Genomic DNA, 24,239 nt, shown 5'->3' with positions numbered 1-24,239 from the left:
TGCCGAGATTCTGGATATTGGAAGGCCTGACCGATATCCCTTCCAGAGTAGAAGGGAGGAAGATTTGGCACACATGTTTACGGACGAACAGTAGGAGTTTGCCTTCTCGCTACCGAAAAGATACTCTAGATGTGCAAACCACTTTGAGGCGTCTCGCAAACTGTTATATAGGTGGTACTATATTCCAGTTCGGCTTTCTAAAATATACCCTGGTACCTCTTCTGCCTGCTGGCGCTGTGGCGCTCCTGAGGGATCCTTGTTACACGTCTGGTGGGAGTGTCCGTACATCAAGCCCCCTTGGTCTAAAATTAAGGATCTTCTAGATACTTTGTTTAATGTCCCGTTTAGTTGGGGTCCAGGGGTTGCTCTGTTGTCATTGCAATTGGAAATGCTCCCGTACAATGGGATTACTATGATGTTTCATATTCTTACTGTTGTCCGTACCTCTATTGCCAGACTCCTGAAATTCCGGACTTGACTGTTATTACAACAATGGTGCGTCACAACCTCACCCTTGAAAGACTGATAGCTAAACGGATGGGACTACCTAAACTACGCATTGACCTGTGGACTTTCTGGATTGATGCTCTTTAAGATTTTTCAGATTTAGGCCTTTTTTCCTACACCTGTGTGCCTTATTCTGGAATGCTCCGTGTATGTACGCCATATACCAGACAGACCTTGTTGTGTTTTTTCTCTTTTCTTGTTACATTTAATCTTGTTGGGGAGATTGCATGTTATTATCTGATAAACTTAAATAAAGTTAAAAAAAATAAAATAAATATGGAGGGGAGATTTGTCGGGGCGTGTGCGGAGGTGGACTTGTCCGGTTGCCCATGGGGCCAATAAGCTTGCTTCTTAAATTTTTAGGAAGGCCTATGAAAAGCGGAAGAGGTGATCTGGTTGGTTGCTGTAGGAGGCTGGACCTCTGCACAGGTTTTTATAGATTTCCCCCATTGTCTGATCTCCTCTATTTTACATGCTTTACATGACAGTTATGTTAAAGTGGTTTGAGATTAGAAAACATACTTTGCTTCTTTCCAGACCCTTATCCATTTGCTTTGTCTACTATTACTGTTCAGGTCCATAAAATAACATGATCCTTGGGAGATGGGAATGTTGTCATAGGTCACATATATACGTTCTTCTCACTGATGGCTCATAAATAAATTGCCAATAACTTGACAGACCAATAAAGTACTGTATTTTTGGACTTAAAAAATAAAAATTAAAATATTGTCAACTTGACCTTAGCTGGCTATTCCACACTCACTTTTAATGCTTCCAATACATATTTATGTTAAACACAGGTAAAAAAAAATAACATATATATATATATATATATATATATATATATATATATGATTATACCCAGAAGATGCAGGCAACTTGGCTTAAAGTATTCCACTGGAAAACATTTTTTTCAGTCAGCTGGTGACAGAAAGGTAAACAGATTTGTAAATTACATCTATTAAAAAATCTTAATCCTTCTAGTACTTATAAACTTCTGTATAGGATTCTGTAGTTCCTAAAATTGACAGAGGTGACCGCAGAGAGCACTGTGGTCAGACAGAAAGGAAATTCAAAAAGAAAAGAACTTCCTGTGGACCATGCAGAAGCTATTTTTTAAAAGAAGTAATTTACAAATCTGTTTAACTTTCTGGCATTAGTTGATTTAAAAAATAAAAATGAAAAAATTCCAGTGGAGTACCCCTTTAAGATGGATATTCTGCATTTACTCTTAATGCTTTTAAATGCATATTTATATTAAATCCAGGAAGAAATACTATATATTTAATTAAACCAAGAAAATACACTTAACTTGGCCTTGAATGCATAGTCAACATTCACAATGCTTTAAATGCATTTTTATGTTAAAATACAAGTCAGCCCACTGCTTTTTTCAGCATGCTTTGTTTTGTAATGGGATAGCTATTATGTACTGAAACTGCAGTGACACTGCTGGCTGGGATCAGTCCACTGCTCAATGGTTTGCTCCGCATGTAATGTGATAGCTTTTTTGGGCTCATTCTGCACTGACACTGCTGGCTAAGATTTGTAGTGTACCAACTGGACACAGTAATGCATGTGAAAGGAGATAAGCCCACTGCCCAGCTTGCTTTCAAATATTAAATAGGGATAGGGGATAAGATGTCAGATCATCGGGGTCCCGCTGCTGGGGACGCCCGGGATCTCGGCTGCGGCAACCTTCTGTCATTACTGCACAGAGTAGACTCACTCCATGCAAATGATGATTGAATAACCTAGGGTCATGTGATCTTGATGATCGTCTCATCTTTTCTGCTATCATTATTGCCATTATCAGTAGAGATGAGCAACTCGAAGTTGACGAACCCGAATTCGTTATGAATTTCATGAAAAATTTGATTCGCAACGAATACGAATATCGCCGCGATTCTATCGCACAAATCGCTTCATTAAACTCCATTTTACAGCATTCCAGGCTATTGGAGACCTAAGATGGCGGATCCACATGTGAGTACATGGGGCAGGGGATTATGGGAGGGCGGGAAACAGCGGCGCGAATGAAGGTAGGCGGGCTGACCCTGAATCACATGTGAGATGTAGCCTTTCAGTGTTCACTGACCCCTGTGATGTCACAGCCCCTATATAATCAGCAGCCATCTTGCCTCTCTTCATTTCATCTAGGCACTCAGATAGAGAGGACGAGACTGCGTGTGTGTGAATAGCTCATACCACAGCGTTACACTGCAACTGCTAGTCACATCAGCATTAGGGAAAGGCAGGAGTGCAGAGTGCTGTGCTGTTACTCTGAGAAGGATCATTGATAGCTAAACCTCCTATTCACGTTATTGAGCATTGCAGCAGAGAGGGGCAGATAGCTGTCAGCTGCCTCATACAGATCTCCAAGCTGCCTGAACTTTCTGAAGCATCTTATCTCCACATTTTTCAGCCCAATTGATTTTTTTTTTTTTGCTCCACAAATCTTCTGCTGCTCAGAATTGTGTGACAGAGTGCAATTTAGGGTTTAATCCCTGGATTTTTTTTTTTTGTGGTTCTGCACTGTTGGGTCCTGCTGCTGTTCAGAAATAAGTCATATTAGTGTGGACTTTAGTGCCTTTCACCTGTTACTCTGTCTCTGTGCTAAATTCAGTGTTATACCACACGTTATACACCTGCCGGTGTGTTAAAAAGGACAAGTATGCTCCTAATCTGGGGGACATCTATGCTGCCTAATCTGGGGACAACTATGCTCCTAATATGGGGAAAACTGTTGCTTCTGGCCTTGGGCCTATAATTTTTTGAAGTTTAGCAATAGCTAAATACATGCTTAATGCAAATGTCAACATTGATCTTTAAATGTAAGGGGTTATGAAACCCTCTTGGATACTGTGAATGCCTGCTCCAGACTCATTCTGTGTCTTTCACAAACTACTTGCCTCCCTGGTGCCTCAGGCCTTGGGCCTATAATTTTTTGAAGTTTAGCAGTTGCTAAATAAATGCTTAATGTAAATGTAAACATTGATCTTTAAATGTAAGGGGTTATGAAAACCTTTTGGGTACTGCAAATGCGTGCTCCAGACTCATTCTGTGTCATTCAGGAACTACTTGCCTCCCTGGTGCCTCTGGCCTTGGGCCTTAAATTTTTGGATGTTTAGCAGTAGCTAGATACATGCTTAATGCAAATTTCAACAATGATCGTTAAATTCTCGGCACTCTTCCAGGGCCTTCTCCTACCCCACCTGGGCCAATCCGAGGACCTCACTAACCAACTCACTAACCAATCCAATCGCTTGTAGCGATGGGAGGTGTGTACAGAGGGCAGGGACTTAATCAACGCCAGCTTATGACCCTCACTTACTGGTAATTCCTCGTTTTAAGGTTAAATAATTGCAATCCCTATCACGAACTGGTTTCAGTGTGCAACACGCACCTGTCCTTGAAAGATAGATACACGCTTATCTGTTCAGTGGAGCGTGCCTGCGGCCCCGGACATCTGAGGGCATAACACGCCTGTTATTGCTCGATCTCGCAATTGATCGGGCAAGGTAAGGGGTTATTAAAGCCTCTTGGGTACTGCTGAGGCCTACTCCTGACTGCTCCTGGTGCAATGTATGGGGTAATTAAACACTCTTGGGTAGTGTTATTGTTAAATTTACTGGTAATTTTATCAGTAATAAAATAGAATTTTGCAGAATGCTAACCGTTACACAACGGAACGCTTGTTGCGTGTGATTTTTGGTGATTAGAATCCTTTTGTCATCTGATTTTTTGGAGACAGATGCGCTTACACACATGTAATAATTTTTTTTAACCAAATTTCAAACATTGTGTGGTTTATTATTTTTGAGAAGAATGTCTTTTGGTGGTCCACCATCCGGCATTATAGAGTCTTCTGAACTGCTGTATATGCGCTTGTTTTTTTTTTAAAAAAAAAGGTATTTTGTCAGACAATTTCAATAAAATGTTTCGTTTTTTGGGGTGGATTGTGAAGCCCGGGTGACGGGTGTGTAGTGTGTACTCGTGCATCAGTCAACTCCAGTCTGTGTCCGTTAGGCAATATATGGGTTACTGATGCAGCAGAGGTGGGGCCTTGGTCTTGGAATTTCAATTTTTTTAAAACTTGAACATATTGTGTGGTTTATTATTTTTGAGAAGAATGTCTATTGGTGGTCCACCATCCTGCATTATAGAGTCTTCTGAACTGCTGTATATGCGCTTGTTTTTAAAAAACAGGTATTTTGTCAGACAATTTCAATAAAATTTGGCTTTTTTTGGGGGTGGATTGTGAAGCCCAAGTGTGTACTTGTGCATCAGCCAACTCCAGGCTGTGTCTTTCAGGCAATCTATGGGTTCTTGATGCCGCAGAGGAGGGGCCTGGGTCTGGGAATAAAAAATTTTTGGATTGCAGGTGCTATCAAAAAAGATGGACACACCCTAATCCGTTCAGTGGAGCGCGCCTGCGGCCCCGAACATCTGAGGGCATAACACACCTGTTATTGCTCAATCTCAGGAGAAGGGGGTTCATCATCGGGAGAAGAGAGTTGCAGGTTGCCCTTGAGTCAGCAAGGCGGTAGCACGGTTGGCAGTCAGCGTGGTGTGGCAGTAGTGGAAATTCTGGAGCCAAACGTGCCCGGGGGAGACCATCTGCTTCGCGGCAGCTTACTTTTCCGGGAGTTAGCGGGTTACCAGCACCGGTCGATGAAAGATAGAGACACGCTAATCCGTTCAATGGAGCGCGTCTGCGGCCCCGGAAATCTGAGGGCATAACACACCTGGTATTGCTCGATCTCGCAATTGATCGTGCAAAGGTAGGGGGTTATTAAAGCCTCTTGGGTACTGCTGAGGCCTACTCCTGACTGCTCATGGTGTAATGTATGGGGTAATTAAACACTCTTGGGTAGTGTTTTTTTTTTTTTATTTACTGATAATTTTATCGGTAATAAAATAGAATTTTACAGAATGCTACACAACGGAACACTTGTTGCGTGTGATTTTTTAATGGAAAAAAAATATGGACAAGGATTAACTCTGCTTCATCATTTTGGGCGAAAAAAGTCCTTTGGTGATCTGATCTTTTGGAGACAGATGCGCTTACACACATATTGAATTAGTTTTTGTAAAAAAAATTCAAACACTGTGTGGTTTATTATTTTTGAGAAGAATGTCTTTGGGTGGTCCACCGTCCTGCATTATAGAGTCTTGTGAACTGTTGAATATGCGCTTGTTCTTACACAAAGGTATTTCTTGAAAAAATTTCTAATATGTTGTTGTTTTTTGGAGGGGATTGTGAAGCCCGGGTGTGTACTGGTGCACCAGTCAACTCCAGGCTTTGTCCTTCAGGCAATATATGGGTTCCTGATGCCGCAGAGGTGGGGCCTGGGTCTGGAAATTTCTAATTTTTGGATAGCGTGTGCTACCTATGAGAAATATTTGTCAAAAATTTCAGATATTGTGTAGTTTTTTTGGGGGGATTGTGAAGCCCTGGTGTGTACTCTTGCATCAACCAACGCCAGGCTGTGTCATGCAGGCAATATATGGGTTACTGATGCCGCAGGAGTGGGGCCTGGTTCTGGAAATTTCAACATTTTTGGATAGCGGGTGCTACCAATGAGAAATCTTTGACAAAAATGTCTCATTGTGTTGATTTTGGAGGGGGATTGTGAAGCCCTGGTGTGTACTGGTGCATCAGCCAACTCCAGGCTGTTTCCTTCAGGCAATATAGGGGTTACTGATGCCGCAGAGGTGGGGCCTGGGTCTGTTAATTTCAAATTTTTGGATAGCGGGTGCTACCAATGAGAAATCTTTGTCAAAAATGTCATATATTGTGTTTTTTTTTTATTTTTTTTGGGGGGGGGGGGATTGTGAAGCCCTGGTGTGTTGTGTACTAGTGCATCAAACAACTCAATGCTGTGCCATTCAGCCACTAAATGGTCTCCTCTTGCTGCCAACATGTCCACGCTATGTCATTCAGTCACTATATGGTCTCCTGACACTGATGCCACCACCAGGCTCTGTCATTGTGCTGCTGTGCGGCAGTGATTCTAAGAGCGATGTCGGTAATCTGCATGCTATTCTGAATAACAGTATTATTTCACTACCCCAGCACACTCCATATGCGTTTTAGGACACAGCAAAGTGTTCTATACCCCTATAGAGGCTGTATGTAGGCTAGAAATAGCATTTTTTTTATATCGATTCGCAGATTCAAATTTTTGAAAAGTTTACTCATCTCTAATTATCAGGCTTGCACAGTTCAAGTCTGGCAAAGTTCTGTTAGATGAATTTACCCTAAAGTTCTCAGCATACCTGTAATGGCACCTGTATTTAAATAACTAAAACGTGTGTACAAGTTAAATGAGCTCACAGTGCAGTCAACTTTCTAACTGATAAATCTGTTTGTAGTATGTTAGATGCTCTCTGTCCTGTCAAATAGGTTTGTCTGAAAGAGAAATATGTCACCTGCAGCTATAGCTTAGATATATTGGTAAATGTATCCAGAGGTTCCCTTTTATTTATATTGTTTATTGAATTGTTGATGGAGGTCATCAAATGAAGAGCCTTTAGCCATACACTGGATAAGGGCTGTCTTTGTAAAAACGTCAGCACTGGCAAAAAGGCTCGGGATCCTGTTTAACAAAGCATCAGCATCACAATCTTGATAGTGTACATTTAAAAAAAAAAAAAGTGTTGATGAAAATACCAGTTATACGTTGTAGTGACAGATTCTAGCTTTTACAAATTCTTATGACTGGCATGAACGATTTTTGGCATTTGCTGAACTGCATATCATTTTAAAAGAAAGGATTCAAGAAACAAAGCCATTGGGATAAAAAATGGAACAAACTTAGCCTCAGGCATTCGTCTTATGATTTATTGTGCAATTATTACAATTTAAAAAAAAATATGTGCCTGTGTGTGTGAGACAGACAAAATAACCATTTGTCACAGTTTCTTAAAGAGCACCTTGCTGACCTGCATACTCCATAATACCATGCCTCAAAGAATGTAAATAAGTAAATGCTATAGAAAAAAAAAACATGCAAGCAACAAAATGAGGGTTGTTCTCATTTACAGTTCATTAAATGTGTGAAAATATACAGACCTTTAGGTCACATTCAAATATGTCTCAACAATGTTTTTCTAGTAGAACACTAAGCTTTTTCTTTTTATAGGTGAATATGTCTGTTTGATTAAGCTTTAGACTTCTCTTAAAGAAGGGATGACTGTACTTTTCCAAGTTTTAGCAATAAGGCGTTGATCTTTTAAACTTAAAGGGGAAGATTTATCAAAAACTCTGCAGAGGAAGAGTGGTACAGTTGCCCATGGCAACCAATAAGATTGCTTCTTTCATTTTTAAAGAGACCTGTGAAAAATGAAACAAGCAATCTGATTGGTTGCCATGAGCAACTGCACCACTCTTTCTCTACACGGGTTTCAATAAATCTCTCCCCAAAGGTAATATACAGATTTGTTCTTGTTGATTTGATAATATTATAGGGAACAAAAGTAAGGCTGGAAAGTATCAGGCTATAGTCCCATTAGGGAGCTCCGTTCGCTAATTCTGTTGAAATAACAGGACTTAAGCCGACATGTTTTCTCTGCTAACATGTTTAAAAATAACAGATATTTAACAGAACCCCAGCAGATATCATTCAAAGTGAACAGGATCTGTTGGTGTCCAGTGTCACACTTGCTACCGAGCCACGCTAACAATGTGTGTATTGGAGCTCCGTAACAGAGCACCGTAACTTTGATGTGAACATAGTCTAAGAAGTGAAATAAGGGGTTTAATCAGGGATGTTATTATATCATTGGCATGTAAGACAATGTTTTGTTCTACCATACGTTCTTTTGTTCCATGAATAGATAATTGCTGATGAATTAATTTTTACTATTGGATCCATAAATAACGTAAATATAAGAAAAGTCAAAGGTCATACCATTAGTGTACCATTGCTAACGAAAAAATGCTAGTAAGATGCATGAAGTACACTGCATAAACAGGTTAAAGGTTTAGGAAAAAAAAAGAGCTGTTATAACTTGTTTATAAATTCCTTAAATCCAAAGCTATTTACCATGATACTCACTGGGGACCAATGGTGGACTGCCACTGTACGACTTCCACCACCAAAGCATGATGCTGCAACCACCATGCTTCACTCAGGTATGGCATTGGGTAGGTGGTGACCAGTACCTGGTTTCCTCCAGACGAGACGCTTTGAATTGTGGTAAAAAGTTACATAGTTATTTAGTATGGTTGAAAAATGACATACAATCAAGTTCAACCAAGGAATTGAAGGGAAGGGGTGTGGTTGGATGGAAGGTGAGGGAATGTGATTTTCAATTTTTTCAAATGCATTAATGTTATACTGTTCTAGGAATATATCTTACCCTGTTTTGAAGCTTTAAACTTTTCCTGCTGTGACCAGTTCCTGAGGTAGACTGTTCCATAAACACACATTTCTTATGGTAAAGAAATGGTTCTCATAGTAAACAGGTTATTTTTTTTTTATCAGACCACAGTATCATGCCTATGTTTTTGCTTTAATATGCATTATCAATTGATTTACCTCATGTGACACTAATTCCATTTTCTTGGTATCTCAAATCTCTAAAGATATTTCTTTGAAGATATAGTGATCTTTTTTGTTACACTAGCTTTAGGGTATAGTATTTTTAACATATAATACTTTTTTGGGTCAATTGTTACTTGAAATCATACTCAACATGCAAACTTAAATGAAGCAATCCAATTGGTTGCCATGGGCAACTGGACAACTTTTCCTCTGCAAAGGTTTTGATAAATCTCCCCTATGTGGAGGAACATTTTTGTAAACATCCCATCTTAGAGGTTGTTCAGCGTTCCATAACATAGTTATCTGAACAGAACAGAAAAGGTATATCAGAGCTTTTCCATGTAGAAGCAATTTTTGTCTTGGCAGCTCTCAAAATACAAATATCCATCGTCACATTGGCTAGAGTCATTTTGTCCAATAGTTAATGAAATAAAAGTGCCACTTCTAGGCCCCAGGGAAGCTTACATTTTAACAAGGAGCACAATAACCCATACATTGACTGCCAGAAGAGATTAGTTACACTACAGTATCACCAAATATATTTTATAGTGCCGTAGTGAGAGCATAAAGGCAAGCCGTGGGATGAGCTGGAAGGGGTCAGGGACTTATATAACATTGGGAGTTACATAAACACATAAACAGCAAAGTTTGTGTGGTTATGCTATTTGCATAAATCCCATTAAGGTCAATGGAAGCTTTGCGTATCCTCTCAACTTTAGCTGCTTACGGCTTTTCCGATCACCTTCGGTTTGTATTGCAGGTTTAACAGTAAAGTATTGTGGCTGGAAGAAATTGATGGTGAGGACCAGATGGAGAAAAAAAGGAAACAACGCTGATTTTAGAAGACGTCCCGTGTGAGTTGCTGTATAAATCTACATACCCACAGATAAATTGATGCTGTACACTGCATTGCGGCTTTCCTTTTCTTTTTACTTTTTTTTCTTTTGCTCGTTCACTTTGGTAGGGGTTCCCCGCGAAAAAATTTTTTTCAAAGGGTTCTCTGAGCCAAAAAAGGTTGGGAAACACTGCCTTAGAACAAAAAGTCTTCACGCAGTTACTGTACATGACAATACAGGATAACAGGGGAGTTTAAAAAAAATAAGTGTCAGCATGTTCTTTTTAATACAATATTATTTATTCTATTCAAAAAAATTATATTTTTGTACTATTTGTAACTAATAAAAAACACTACATTATTTGCAAAATGTTTGCCCTTTATTCATAAATGTTGCTGCCATGAAAAGGCATTGTAAAAATAAAGAACAAAGTTTAAGCACATGTGTTCAAGTTGACATTTTCTGTTAAGGTGTTTTCTGCTTTTTTTTTTTTTTAGCATTCTAAATTGTTCTTCTTCTGAGTATTATTCAACACTGAGAACATGCTCAAATAGGCTGTACAAATTGAAGCACACTTTAAAAGCAAAGGTTTACAATTCAAAACAGATGCTTTTCATAAAAGAGATTTTGAGTGCTAATGCATCTTGTGTTTTTTGTCTTTTAACCACAGACATTCAGGCTAGATAGTTTGATTAAAAAATATTTTTATTTATAACTATTACTTTTATTTACTCAAAAATGTGAATATTTAAAATGTAGAAGTAGCGATAATAGTATTAGTAATGGAAGTAGAAAGAAGTAGAAGTGACATGTTACATTAGCTTCATCCCTTAAAGGGGTACTCCGGTGAAAAACTTTGGTGCCAGAGAGTTAAACAGATTTGTAAATTACTTCTATTAAAAAATCTTAATCCTTCCTGTACTTATTAGCTGCTGAATACTACAGTGGAAAATATTTTCTGTTTGAAACACAGAGCTGTCTGCTGACATCATGAGCACAGTGCTCTCTGCTGACATCTCTGTCCATTTTAAGAACTGCCATGAGTCTGCTGAAATCATGAGCACAGTGCTTTCTGCTGACATCTCTGTCCATTTTAAGAACTGCCCAGAGTAAAAGGAAATCCCCATAGCAAACATATGCTGTTCTTGACAGTTCCTAAAATGGACAGAGATGTCAGCAGAGTGCACTGTGCTCATGATGTCAGCAGACAGCTCTGTGTTTCAAAAAGAAAATAATTTCCGCTTTAGTATTCAGCAGCTAATAAGTACAGGAAGGATTAAGATTTTTTAATAGAAGTAATTTACAAATTTGTTTAACTTTCTGACAATAGTTAATTAAAAAAAATAAAGTTTTTCATCGGAGTACCCCTTTAAGGATGCAGGGTTTTTCCGTTTTTGCATTTTCATTTTTTCCTCATCACCTTATAAAAATCATTTTTCGGTAAAAATAACAACTTATCTTTATTCTGTAGGTTCTTACGGTTAAAATTATACCCTACTTATATAGGTTTGATTTTGTATTACTTATGAAAAAAATCATAACTACATGCAGGAAAATGTATACGTTTAAAATTGCCACCTATAACTTTTTTATTTTTCCATGTACGTGCCTGTATGAAAGCTCATTTTTTGCGCCATGTACTGAAGTTTTTATTGGTACCATTTTTGTTTTGATTGGACTTTTTGATCGCCTATTATTCCTTTTTTGTGCTATAAAAAGTGACCAAAAATACGCTATTTTGGACTTTGGAATTTTTTTGCGTGTAGGCAATTAACCATGCGGTTTAATTAACAATATATTTTTATAGTTTGGAAATTTCCACACTTATCAATACCACGTATGTTTATTTTTATTTACATAGTTTTTTTTTTTTGAAAATGGAAAAAAAGGGGGTGATTCTTAGTTTTATTAGGGAAGGGTTTAATTAATCATTAGTAACAATTTTTTTCACCTTTTTTTTGCTGATGATCAGTGTTATCGGGGCTTGACTGCCTAGATCTCAGGCATGGAGAAGTCAATTGCCAATCGGACACTCTGGAGGCAGGTAACGGACCCTCCACTCGTGTCCTAGCTGAACGGGACATTGCGATTTCACCGAAATGGTCCCGATCAGCCCGACTGAGCTGCCGGGATGCAATTTTTTCAATGGTAGGTGCTGCACACTTTTAGCCCAGGGTCCTGGCTTTCATTAGCCACCGTGACTGACCCGCTATGATGCCGGGTCACGGCGTGACCCCGTGTTATAGACCGGGACCGAGCGCAGGGTGTACAGGTAAGCCTTGCGTCCTTAAGAGATTCCTTTTTTTTTTTTTTTACTGTTTGGGATCTTATTTTATAGCATTGATGAAAGACTTAAGCTCACCTCAAATTCCTGTAAGGCTTCATGCAGGTGTCAATTATGATGCCTTTTAGTGTTTTCATATGGTTGTGTCTACAGAATACTTTCATAATATGTCATCTGATTAAGTCAATTCCTTGACTCTTTTCGAATGGCTTGCTTTTGAATAGAAAAGCCCTTGTTATTCTTCTGTATAAAATTATAGGCATATAGGGGTACAGTATAGTCCCATAGAGTGCTGTAGGGTTGCATGGTGTAGCTCAGCAGTTCCCAATCTGGAGCACAAGTAACCCCAGGGGTACTTAGCAGTACTTCAAGGGGTACTTGAAAAAAAAATCAGTAATGGTAGTGGCAGTCATTGGTCATTCTTCTAAAGGGACCACAGCCACTTTAAAATAAATAAGCCATAGCTGTTGGTACACTGACTTTGCTGCGCGGAGCAGTAGGAGAGCAAAGGAGAAGCGCATGTACCGGGTTGCTGTGAGCAGTAACTACCATCAGCTTTGTTGCTCCACTGATTCTCTGGACTAGGGACCTACCGCTATGCACCTAAGGAACAGTGAAGCACTGAAGAAGTATGGGGGGGTGACAACTATATATAGGTGCACTCTGGGGCCCTAAAACTTAATATGGGGGCAATATTGGGGCCCACAGCTATACATGGTGGCACAATCAAAGACTAGGAATAAAGGGAGAGAAGCAGGAGGCCTTTGGAAAGGATATGGAGTAAAGAAAATCATGTACCGTATTTATCGGCTTATAACGCACTGGCGTATAACATGCACCCCCATTTTAACAGGGAAATTTAAGTTAAAAAAAAAATAAAATGTAAAATAAATGACTTGGACTAAATGCCACATCATCCCCCCAACTTTGTTTTCTTCTGTTCCTCAGTTTGGTCCTGTCACCTCCAGTGCCACATCGTTCCTTCTCTTTTATCAGTCCCTGTGCCACATTTACCCCTCTCATTGCCACCCCCATCTCTCATCATCCCCCCATGTCTCATTGTATCCCCGTGTCATAGACCACCACTAGCCATACAGACATTAAGCCTTTAGTGCCTCCCCCCACCATCATTTCCCCCTGTCTCATCATCCCCCACCCTGTGATATCATGTCCTCCATCATTATCCCCCCCCACCCTGTCTCATCATGTCCCCCCATCATTCCCCCATCATCATTTCCCCCTGTCTCATCATCCCCCCACCCTGTCTCATCATGTCCACCATCATTATCCCCCCACCCTGTCTCATCATGTCCCCCATCATTCCCCCTCATCATTTCCCCTGTCTCATCATCCCCCAAACCCTGTCTCATCATGTACCCCCATCATTCCCCCTCATCATTTCCCCCCTGTCTCATCATCCCCCCACCCTGTCTCATCATGTTCCCCCATCATTCCCCGCTCATCATTTCCGCCTGTCTCATCATGATCGCCATCATTCCCCCCTCATTATCCCCTCACACTGTCTCATCATGTCCCCCATCATTCCCCCCTCATCATTTCCCCCTGTCTCATCATCCCCCCACTCTGTATCATCATGTCCCCCCCCCCGTCATTTCCCCCTCATCATCCCCCACCCTGTCTCATCATGCCCCCCATCATTCCCCCCTGTCTCATCATCCCCCCACCCTTTCTCATGATGTCCCCCATCATTCCCCCCTCATCATCCCCCACCCTGTCTCATCATCCCACCCAACCTGTCTCATCATCCCCCCATCATTCCCCCCTCATCATTTCCCTCTGTCTCATCATTCCCCCATCATTCCCCCCTCATCATTTCCCCCTGTCTCATCATCCCCCCATTATTCCCCCCCTCATCATTTCCCCCTGTCTCATCAAGCACCAATCATGTTCCTCCTATGAGTGGTCTTCAACCTGCGGACCTCCAGATGTTGCAAAACTACAACTCCCAGCATGCCCAGACAGCCAACTGCTGTCCGGGCATGCTGGCAGTTGCAGTTTTGCAACGTCTGGAGGTCCGCAGGTTGAAGACCACTCTTCCCCTTTCCTTACCTGCTGCGCTTCGGCAGGTCAGGCAGCGGGTCTTGCGGGCTGTGGTCAGTGAAGCATGTGAGTGACGTCCTCTCCCGGCTCCTTGCGTGGCATCAGGGATGTCACTTTTCGGCAGCGACTACAGGAAATGAAAAGTGACGTCACTGATGCCATGCAGAGAAGCAGGCAGAGGACGTCACTCACCTGCTTCACTGACCGCAGCCCGCAAGACCCGCCGCCTGACCTGCCGAAGTGCAGCCAGGTAAGGAAAATAAAAAAAACTATAAAAAGCGGGGGGAAAGGGGGAATGATGACGGAGGGGGGAGGTAAGGAAAATGAAAAGTAAAACTGTCACTTGTTTTCTCCCGCACTATCCACAGGGACTGGTGGATAGTGCGGGAGATGCTGATTAAAAGGTAGAGCAGATCCAGACAAGGTAGGGCTAATTTTAATCAGCGTCTCCCGCACTATCCACCAGTACCTGTGGATAGTGCCAGAGAAAACAAGTGACAGTTTTACAGAGGGGGGAGGAGACACCGCTGGTCACTGATTTAAAGTGGGCGTGGCCGTGCTGCTAATACTTAATAAGTATTCAGTGACCAGAAGATTTATCGGCGTATAACACGCAGGCAGGCTTTTTGCCTTAAATTTAAGTTTTAAAAGTGTGTGTTATACGCCGATAAATATGGTACATTTTACTATATTAATTACTTATGCCCTTTTAATATATAGTAAAAATGAACATAAACTATTCATCTCACAGGAAGAATGCACATTTTCCACAATTATCCTAATTAGGAAATATCATTTTGTGCAGAGTTAGGCTTTATTTCAGTGTTCATTTGTTTTGTGAGTTATGATTTACACTTCCAAATCTGTGTTAACGAAAAATAGACGTTTTAATTTTACATCACTTTGGTAATTGGCTAGCTCATTCTTGAATTACATTAGACTTAAATTTAATATGCCACCAACACTAAAATATCAGTAATTATAGCAGTTTATTAATAAGTGATAAACCTTTTTCTATTAATGATTTTAATTAAGTATTTATGAGATCCTATTTTGTTTTTTAGAAGAAAAAATGTGAAAAAAATGTGATTAGAATTTAAAAAGAAATGAAGTGGAGGGAAATGATCAAAGTGGGGGAGGGCAACTACATTTTCATATATTTACACTTTAAATAACCCAACCCAACCCATGTTTTTTATCAATAATTCTATCCAACAAGTTAATTACATGCATAGCTTGTGATTCTGTAGAGGTCTTCTCATGACCCACACATGGCTAACCTTTCAGTTCTGTTGAGGCTTGTTTATGGTCATTTATTTGATGAAAAAAGTATAGTTAATAGTTTTTGTAGGTCAAAAACTGTAGCCTGAATCTACTTTTAAGGGAATCTGTCAGTTTCAGATTATGCTCAGAGCTCAATGTTAAAGAGGCCGAATGAAACACAGCAAGACCACCAGGAGACTGAGGGCAGGTAAGTATATTTTTGTTCTACGATCTCAGCAATATATATATATATATATATATATATATATATATATATATATATATATATATATATATATCATTATTATTATTTTTTTCAAGACGGCCAGAATACCCCTTCCTTTAACAACATACTTATTGGACTTGTTGTCATTGGCTGTATTGAGAGAACAGCAAGAATCTTTAATCTAAAATTGGTTGTGCACAGTGTTAATCTCAGACCTCTAAGCACTGACATTTTGGTCTTCTGCATTCATTTTGCCTTTGATGCTGTTCATAATCCAGACAATTTATAAATAGTTCTGGTTTTGAACAGTTTTTTTAGTCACTTGGGACATCTGTAGCAAAATACATGCTTCTTTTTAATTGTACATGCATGCCTAGAAACATGCTAATGGATTATCAACCATGGATGGTTTTATTACAAAGGAACCCATATCTAAGAACATGCCATACTACCACATTACCAATATTTGTTCATTTCCACCATTATAACAAAAAAAAAAAAAAAAAAAAAATATATTTTTTTTGTCCTAACTATGAGACATTTTATGAGGTAAGGTGCATCCTTTAAGATCGCTCTCTTCTCCCAATCTGACAACTCTTGGCATTGCTAGTAGTACCTCAAAATGCCCTAGAAACTTTTCTGGATGCAAATAGATCTATCTATTTATTGATAAAGATACAAGAAACATTGCACATAGGACAATGATGCCTCAGTCCCCTTCAAAGTAGGCACATTGGAAACTCACACAATTCTCTTAGGGGGAGATTTATCAAAACCTGTGCAGAGGAAAAGTTTTCCATAGCAACCAATCAGATTGCTTCTTTAATTTTGCACAGACCTTTTTAAAAATGAAAGAAGCTATTTGATTGGTTGCTATGGGCAACTGGGCAACTTTTCCTCTACACAGGTTTCGATAAATCTCCCCCTTAGTGCCTCTTTCCTTTCTCCCACTGATGAAGCTCTAAATCACCAGTTGCTCATATCTGCAGTTGGTTTTGCTCTATTGCATATCTCAATGTACAGAACAGTTAGGTACTACTACTTATTAGTTGTTTGGTCCAAAGGAGCTTACTCATTACCTTCCCAGTCAAAAAACACCGTAAACATGGTTTTGATCTAACTGTGACCTTGCCATGCCTTCTTCATGCATGAAGAACCAGGTGACTTCCAATGATACGACTTGGCCTTGGTTTTAGGATAAAAGCCATACCCCACAATTCATCTCTGGTTCTTCTTGAAGTATAGCATTTTAAATCACTGGTCACTGTGTACACATGCTTATTCAACAGCATTCCCACTTACTAATACAGTGAAGTCATCATTGTTAGCACTTGCACATTCCAATCTACTCTCTTGGCTTCCAGGTTTCATCAAAGTGATGCAAACTGTTATACTTTGTACTACATAGGTTTAGTATGAAATAAGTTTTGTATTCTGGAATGCCCCTTTGAAACGGAGTTATAATTCCTTTAAAAAAATGTATCTAATTTCTTATGTTTTGAGTGTTGTTATTGACATCATATTTGAAAAAGTACTACATTAAAAAATGTCACATGCTAAATGTAATTTTGAAATACCTGGTTGTTTTTTTATCTGTCTGTTTTCCTCTGATGCCATGTCCCCTCCACACTTAAGTAAAGGTTAGCTTTAGTTTCAGATCACTCTATCATTTTTATTGTCTCATATTGTTGAACTGGTTATAGGTCATACAGGTGAAGCCCCATTGGCATTGTCTGTCTGATGGAATGACGGTCTATCCTATTTTTTCTTCAGTATTTGTTGACTGGGTTTTATATGATGTTATGTGACTCACACAGATGCTGAAGCTGTCACATGTGACATAACACATCATAGCAAGATTTATAATGTGTCAAAACACCACTGGCAATAGTATTAAGGTTAAAAACTTTTAACAAGGAGTCTCTGACAGATGCCTTAAATAGTAGTAGATTGATGTATTCAATTCAGCGTAACAACTCTGAGAGAATATCTAGTATGGTCAATTGTCAATGTATTCACATGGCACACTATTTGGGAAACGACACCACACAAGGAATGTAACAAGGGGTATAGTGAGCCTTATCACCTCACAGGTGATTGACAACTTTTCGTTAAAGTTGGACTTGAAAATGAAATTTTTTTTTTTAACACTATAATACTGGTGCTATTCCAAATTTTTCCTTTTCACATCGGGTAATAGGTAAAAATGCCCCCTAAAATTTCTCCCAAATAAATAAATACCCCATATGTGGTCGTAAAGTGCTCTGCTGGCGCACTAGAGGGCTCCGAGCAGAAGGAGTGCCATTGGGCTTTTGGAGAGAGAATTTGGCTGGAATGGAAGTTGGGGACCACCTTCCCCCTCATATGACAACTTTTTGGAAACTACTCCCCTCCAGGAACATAACAAGGGATAGAGTGAGTACTTACATCTCACAGGTCTTTTATTTTTAACAGTGGATGTTTAACAGATCTTTGGAGCAGTGGGCTGTGCAAATGAAAAATTTAATTTTTCATTTTTACGGACGACTGTTCAAAAAATCTGTCAGACACCAGTGGGGTGTAAATGCTCACTATACCCCTTATTACATTACTTGAGGGGGGTAGTTTCCAGAATGGGGTCACATGTGGGGGGGTCAATTGTTCTGGCAGCATGGGGGATTTGTAAATGACATGGCCTTCAATTCCAGCCAAATTCTCTCTCCAAAAAACAAATTTTGCTCCTTCTCTTCTGAGCCCTGTAGTGCGCCAGCAGAGCATTTTACATCCACATATGGGGTATTTTATTACTCAGAAGAAATGGTGTTACACATTTTGGGGGACTTTTTCATCTATTATCCCTTGTGAAAATGAAAAAATTGGGGTAACACCAGCATTTCAGTGAAAAAAAAGAAAATTTTTCATTTTCACGTCCAACTTTAACGAAAATTTGTCAAACACCTGTGCGTTGTTAAGGCTCACTGTACACCTTGTTACTTTCTGTGAGGGGTGTAGTTTCCAAAATGGGGTCACATTTGGGTGTTTTCCTTTTTGTGTTTATGTCAGAACCGCTGTTATGCACTGTGCTCCAGCTGGACATACCGGCCGTGAACGCACCTCAGTGTGTATGACTGCCGCTGGCGGGCCTGGTATTCCCAGCCCGTCTCTCACCTCTGTCCCTGGTCTCTGTTCCTCAGCTCCTAGGTCGCGCACGTGCCAGAGCTTTGAAATTTAATGGGCCAGTGCGCCCATAATTAGTTACACAACTGTACCTCTGTTATAAGTTCCAGCTCCTCCCTATTGCCCTTGCCAGATATTTGTTTGCCCTAGCGCCTTAGAGAAAGCAGTATTTTCATGTTCCTTGCTGTGTACCAGACCTTGCATTCAGTGAGCTGACCGCATTCCTAGCCACCTGCCTATTGACCTTCTGCTACCCTGCTGACTACGCTCCTGTGCCGCCTGCCCAGACCTCTTGCTAGCCTGACTACGTCCTGTCTATTTCCTTTTGTGCCATGCTTCACCTCAGCCGCCTGTGTGGTCGAGCAGACTGTCCAGGCATGCTGGGAATTGTAGTTCTGAAGGGCCAGATGTTACAGAACTACAACTCACAGCATGCCTGGGCTGTCTGGGCATGCTGAGAGTTGTAGTTTTGCAACATCAGGAGGACCACAGTTATGAGACCATTGCACAGTGGTCTCCAATCTGCGGCCCTCCAGATGTTGCAAAACTACAACTCCCAGCATGCCCAGACAGCCTTTGGGCTGGGAGTTGTAGTTTTGGCAACTTCTTGAGGGCCAAAGTTGAAGATCACTTATCAGTGATCTTCATACTGTGGCCCGCCCCCACCCATCATCCCCGCTGCCGGCCACGTGATCTCCGTCCTGACATCCTGCTGCTGCAGACAGCAGTGAGTGACACTGTATCCTCCGTTACCCCCGCTGTGCCCGGACTTCTATTGGTGGGCAGAGCGGGGGATCTTGACTTTTGACCCCATGCCCCCTCCTGTCATTGGTCAGTCAGTCCTGACAAAAAAATGGCAGGGGAAAGGAGGAGGAGACACCCTTGCCACCTCTCTCCTATTCTTTAGGATGATCAGGGCTGTATCTGACAGCTCAGATCATCCTTATTTTCTGGGCGATCGGGTAACCAGAGATCTGATCAGCGTAGAAAAGCTGTAATTGAATGGTCAGAATTGACTGTTCAATCCCACCTTTTGCCATTATGGGGGGTGGGTCTCAGGACCCCCCTGGGTGATATCACATGATGCCTGCTGAATGATTTCCCGGTGAGCGACTGTGATCGGATATACGGAGGGCATACAGGTACACCCTCCATCTTTAAGTACCGGGACGTGAGGGTATACCTGTACGCCCTCCGTCCCCAACAGGTAAAACAATGTGTCAGGGTGCTGTTGCATATCTCTGACCATCCAGCTTAGCTTTTCTGGCACTGTAGAAAAGCAAATTGAACTGATCTCATTGAGGCATGATGGAGAAATACATCTTGAAGCGTTCTGTATGGACTGCAGAAATAACTGGATACCAGACCATCCCACAACTGATGCACTTTGCCATCACTTTTTCGTATCAATTATGGCCGGTGATCCTGCTCATTACTGAGCCAGATTGCTGGACAGCATTCTTGTTCTAAAATAGATGTGTGTTGTTTTATGATAAGGAACAGGCCACTTTGTGAGTCATCGTAACTATTTGCACAGAAAACAAAGTGAATTTATGTCACAACTATCAGTCGTTAGTAATGAAGTGCGAAACATGAATAAAATACACAGGGCTCCATAGCAAATTTAAAGGAGTTATCCACTATAAGGTTATTTAAGTATGTACCTGCCAGACTGTAATGGACATTCTTAGGAAGGATTAGTTTTCACACCAAATATTTCCTCGATCTCGACTCTAGAAGATGTAGAAATTTTTAAAAATGATACTGAGCACTTGCAAATACGGACACATTTCAAGAAAGTCGATGTTATTAGTTTCCTGAATTTTAACAGTTGCCATTTTCCCAAGGGGATTATGAATGTTCATTATGGACAATACCAGCGCATTAGAAAAAATTGTAGCAACAAATCTGACTATCGTATACAGTCCAAGATTCTCCCAAAAAGATTTTAACTATGGCTTTTAAGAAAGTAAGTACTCTAAAACAGAAGGATCTGATTTTATAACCCAAAAACTGTGAGAAAACTACCAATAAAACTACTAATAATCAAATGTTTCTTAACAATAAAAGGAAGTTTAAGGGGTTAATTTTATGACCACCTACAATAATGCCCCTAAAAAAGTATGTGGAATACTTACCAAACGTTGGCCCATTCTCCTTGCAGATCCTATTTTGAAGCAAGTCCTTTCTAAAAAAAAAAAAACCCTTGACATTCCGCAGAGCAAAAACCCTTAGTAACCACTTTGCACCCAGCAGGCTAAAAATGATAGATAAAAATAAAGACAAAAAGAGGGAACCAGAATCAATGAAAAGGATGAAACACCGGGCACCTCTTGATGTGGAGTATCGACGTATCTCTGTTGAAAGAGGATCCCTATCACAGGCATTGATTGTATCAGTTATCGCTATCATTAACTGTGCTTCATCCTATGCTATCTATATATTAGCTTGTAAATGTGGGGTACAGTATATTGGACACACTGTGCAGAGTTTGCAAGAATGAATAAACATCGTTCGAATATTGGGAATAAATTTATGCAGCAAAGCGTTTCTCGCCATGTTACCCTTTCCCATCCCGGAGAAACCGATTGCCTTTCGGTTTGTGTTATTGAAAAGATTAATGATAATGCTCCCAACAGATATCAGCAACTCATTAATAGAAAATCCTATTGGATTTTCCGGCTTAACATGATGTGGCCAGAGGGAATAAATGAATGTAATAAAAAGAAACTGACTACTAAATTGCCGATTCAAACTAAGGTTCTTTTATGGATATTTATACTTTTTAAATTTTGATTAATATTTTCATATTTATATTTGTATTTATTAAAAAGCCCTTTGAATATTCGTGGCACTTTAGCCATTGGTAAGTTTTTTTGCATTTGATTGCACTTTAACCCATGATATGCCTTTGTGTCCTCTGACCTTTGTCGTCCGATATGTCACTTCCCATTGGTGACGTCATTCATTGATATGACTCCTTCTCTTCCATGCAAAACAATTGTAAGTGTTGTGCCTAGAATATGCACAACCACGCCAGGTGAGCGTGTTTCATACTTGCCACTACATTGTCATCTACTCTAAGGATTCTTCACAAGGATGCGCTCCTGTGTTTTTTATACAAAGGAATGATCTGTGCTTATCTTGGGGTCAAATGGCTATGTTGTGAAAATATCATAACACTGTGGCTATCTTTTTCTGAACTGGGTATTTCCTGTTGGAGTTTGTTCCTCCCACACATCAGCTTTCCCACCCATTAAAACACACCTGTGCTACCTTCAATGCAATACACCAGTGTTTTCTGACCAGGGTGCCTCCAGCTGTTATAACTTCTTGCAAAATGATCTCCCTCCCACTCAAGGGTCGCTCCACCCATTGATGCAAAGACAGACTCCCTCTGAACACCTGACTAGTGTTCTAATGTCTCAAGCCGCACTGCAACCTGAGACAACACTAATTATGTATGCTGGTAAAAGTAAATGTAGGGGCAAAAATCACAGAAGAATTGCGTGACCATCATAACACACAGTTACAGACACTATATTATGATCTCCACTAACTTTACAGCCCCTGTAGCAAAGTCAAATGAAAAAAAAAAATCCTGGAACACTCCTTTAAGAATGAGCCAATAGCAAAGTTGAAAAATACCTACCATGTTGACTATAGACTGAAACATATTAACTCCTTAAGGACCCAGCCTATTTTCACCTTAAGGACCCAAGCATTTTTTGCACTTGTGACCACTGTCACTTTAAGCATTAATAACTCTGGGATGCTTTTACTTATGAATTTGATTCCGAGATTTTTTTTTCAAGACATACCGTATATACTCGAGTATAAGCCGACCCGAATATAAGCCGAGGCCCCTAATTTCACCCCAAAATCCCAAGAAAAGTTATTAACTCGAGTATAAGCCTGGGGTGGGAAATGCATCATCCCCCCTGTCATCATCCAGACCCCCGTCATTAACACCCTCATCATCATCACCCTGTCATCATCCCCCCTTCATCATCACCGCCTGTCATCATCCCCTTGTCATCATCCCACACCCCCCTTCATCATCCCCTTGTCATCATCCCACACCCCCCCCTTCATCATCCCCTTGTCATCCTCCCACCCCCCCCCTTCATCATCCCCCTGTCATCATCCCACCCCCCCTCATCATCCCCTTGTCATAATCCCACCCCCCTTCATCATCCCCTTGTCATCATCCCACACACCCCCTTAATCATCCCCTTGTCATCATCCCCTCTCCCACTTCATCATACCCTTGTCATCATCCCACACCCCCCTTCATCATACCCTTGTCATCATCCCACACACCCCTTCATCATCCCTTTGTCATCATCCCACACCCCCCTTCATCATCCCCTTGTCATCATCCCACCCCCCCTTCATCATCCCCTTGTTATCATCCCACACACCCCCTTCATCATCCCCTTGTCATCATCCCACACACCCCCTTCATCATCCCCTTGTCATCATCCCCTCCCCCCCTTCATCATCCCCTTGTCATCATCCCCTCCCCCCTTCATCATCCCCTTGTCATCATCCCACACCCCCCCTATATCATCCCCTTGTCATCATCCCCTCCCCCCTTCATCATCCCCTTGTCATCATCCCCTCCCCCCTTCATCATCCCCTTGTCATCATCCCCACCCCCCCTTCATCATCCCCTTGTCATCATCACCACCCCCCCCCTTCATCCTCCCCTTGTCATCATCCCACACCCCCCCTTCATCATCCCCTTGTCATCATCCCCTCCCCCCCTTCATCATCCCCTTGTCATCATCCCCACCCCCCCTTCATCATCCCCTTGTCATCATCCCACACCCCCTTCATCACCACATGTCATCACCGCTTGTCAATGTCTGATACAGTGGTCTTCAACCTGTGGATCTCCAGATGTTTCAAAACTACAACTCCCAGCAAGCCATCGGCTGTCCAGGCTTACTGGGAGTTGTAGTTTTGAAACCTCTGGAGGTCCGCAGGTTGAAGACCACTGCGGCCTTCGACATCATCCAGCCCCCCCCCCCCTCTCATCCCCTTTAGTTCTGTACTCACCTCCGCTCGACGGGACGTTAAGTTGCGCTGGTGCTGCAGGACTGTCCGGTGGGGAGGTCGTCCAGTGGGATAGTGGTTCCGGGCTGCCATCTTCACCGGGGGGCCTCTTCTGCGCGCTTCGGGCCCGGAATAGAGGCGTTGCCTTGACGACGACGCAGAGTTACGTTGGTAATGAACGTCCCTCTGCGTCGTCGTCAAGGCAACATGACTATTGTGGGGTCGGGCCCGAAACGCGGAGAAGAGGCACCCCGGTGAAGATGGCAGCCCGGAACCACTATCCCACCGGA

The 24,239-nt window shown here is 41.2% G+C and overlaps 1 protein-coding gene across 11 annotated transcripts in view; it reads left to right on the top strand.

Moving 5' to 3' along the window:
- Positions 1-24,239, top strand: part of LINGO2 (leucine rich repeat and Ig domain containing 2) — a 1,627,476-nt gene that overhangs the window by 95,831 nt on the left and 1,507,406 nt on the right. The window contains exon 2 of one of the 11 annotated variants that reach the window (XM_056520986.1): positions 9,823-9,916. The exons of the other annotated variants lie outside the window; for them this stretch is intronic. The gene's annotated coding sequence lies outside the window, so the exon portion shown is untranslated. The remainder of the gene's footprint in view (positions 1-9,822; positions 9,917-24,239) is intronic. 11 annotated transcript variants of the gene reach the window in all.

This window comes from Hyla sarda, chromosome 1 (assembly GCF_029499605.1).
Source record: "Hyla sarda isolate aHylSar1 chromosome 1, aHylSar1.hap1, whole genome shotgun sequence".
Lineage (NCBI taxonomy): Eukaryota > Metazoa > Chordata > Amphibia > Anura > Hylidae > Hyla > Hyla sarda.
This window is presented reverse-complemented; position numbering and strand designations above follow the sequence as displayed.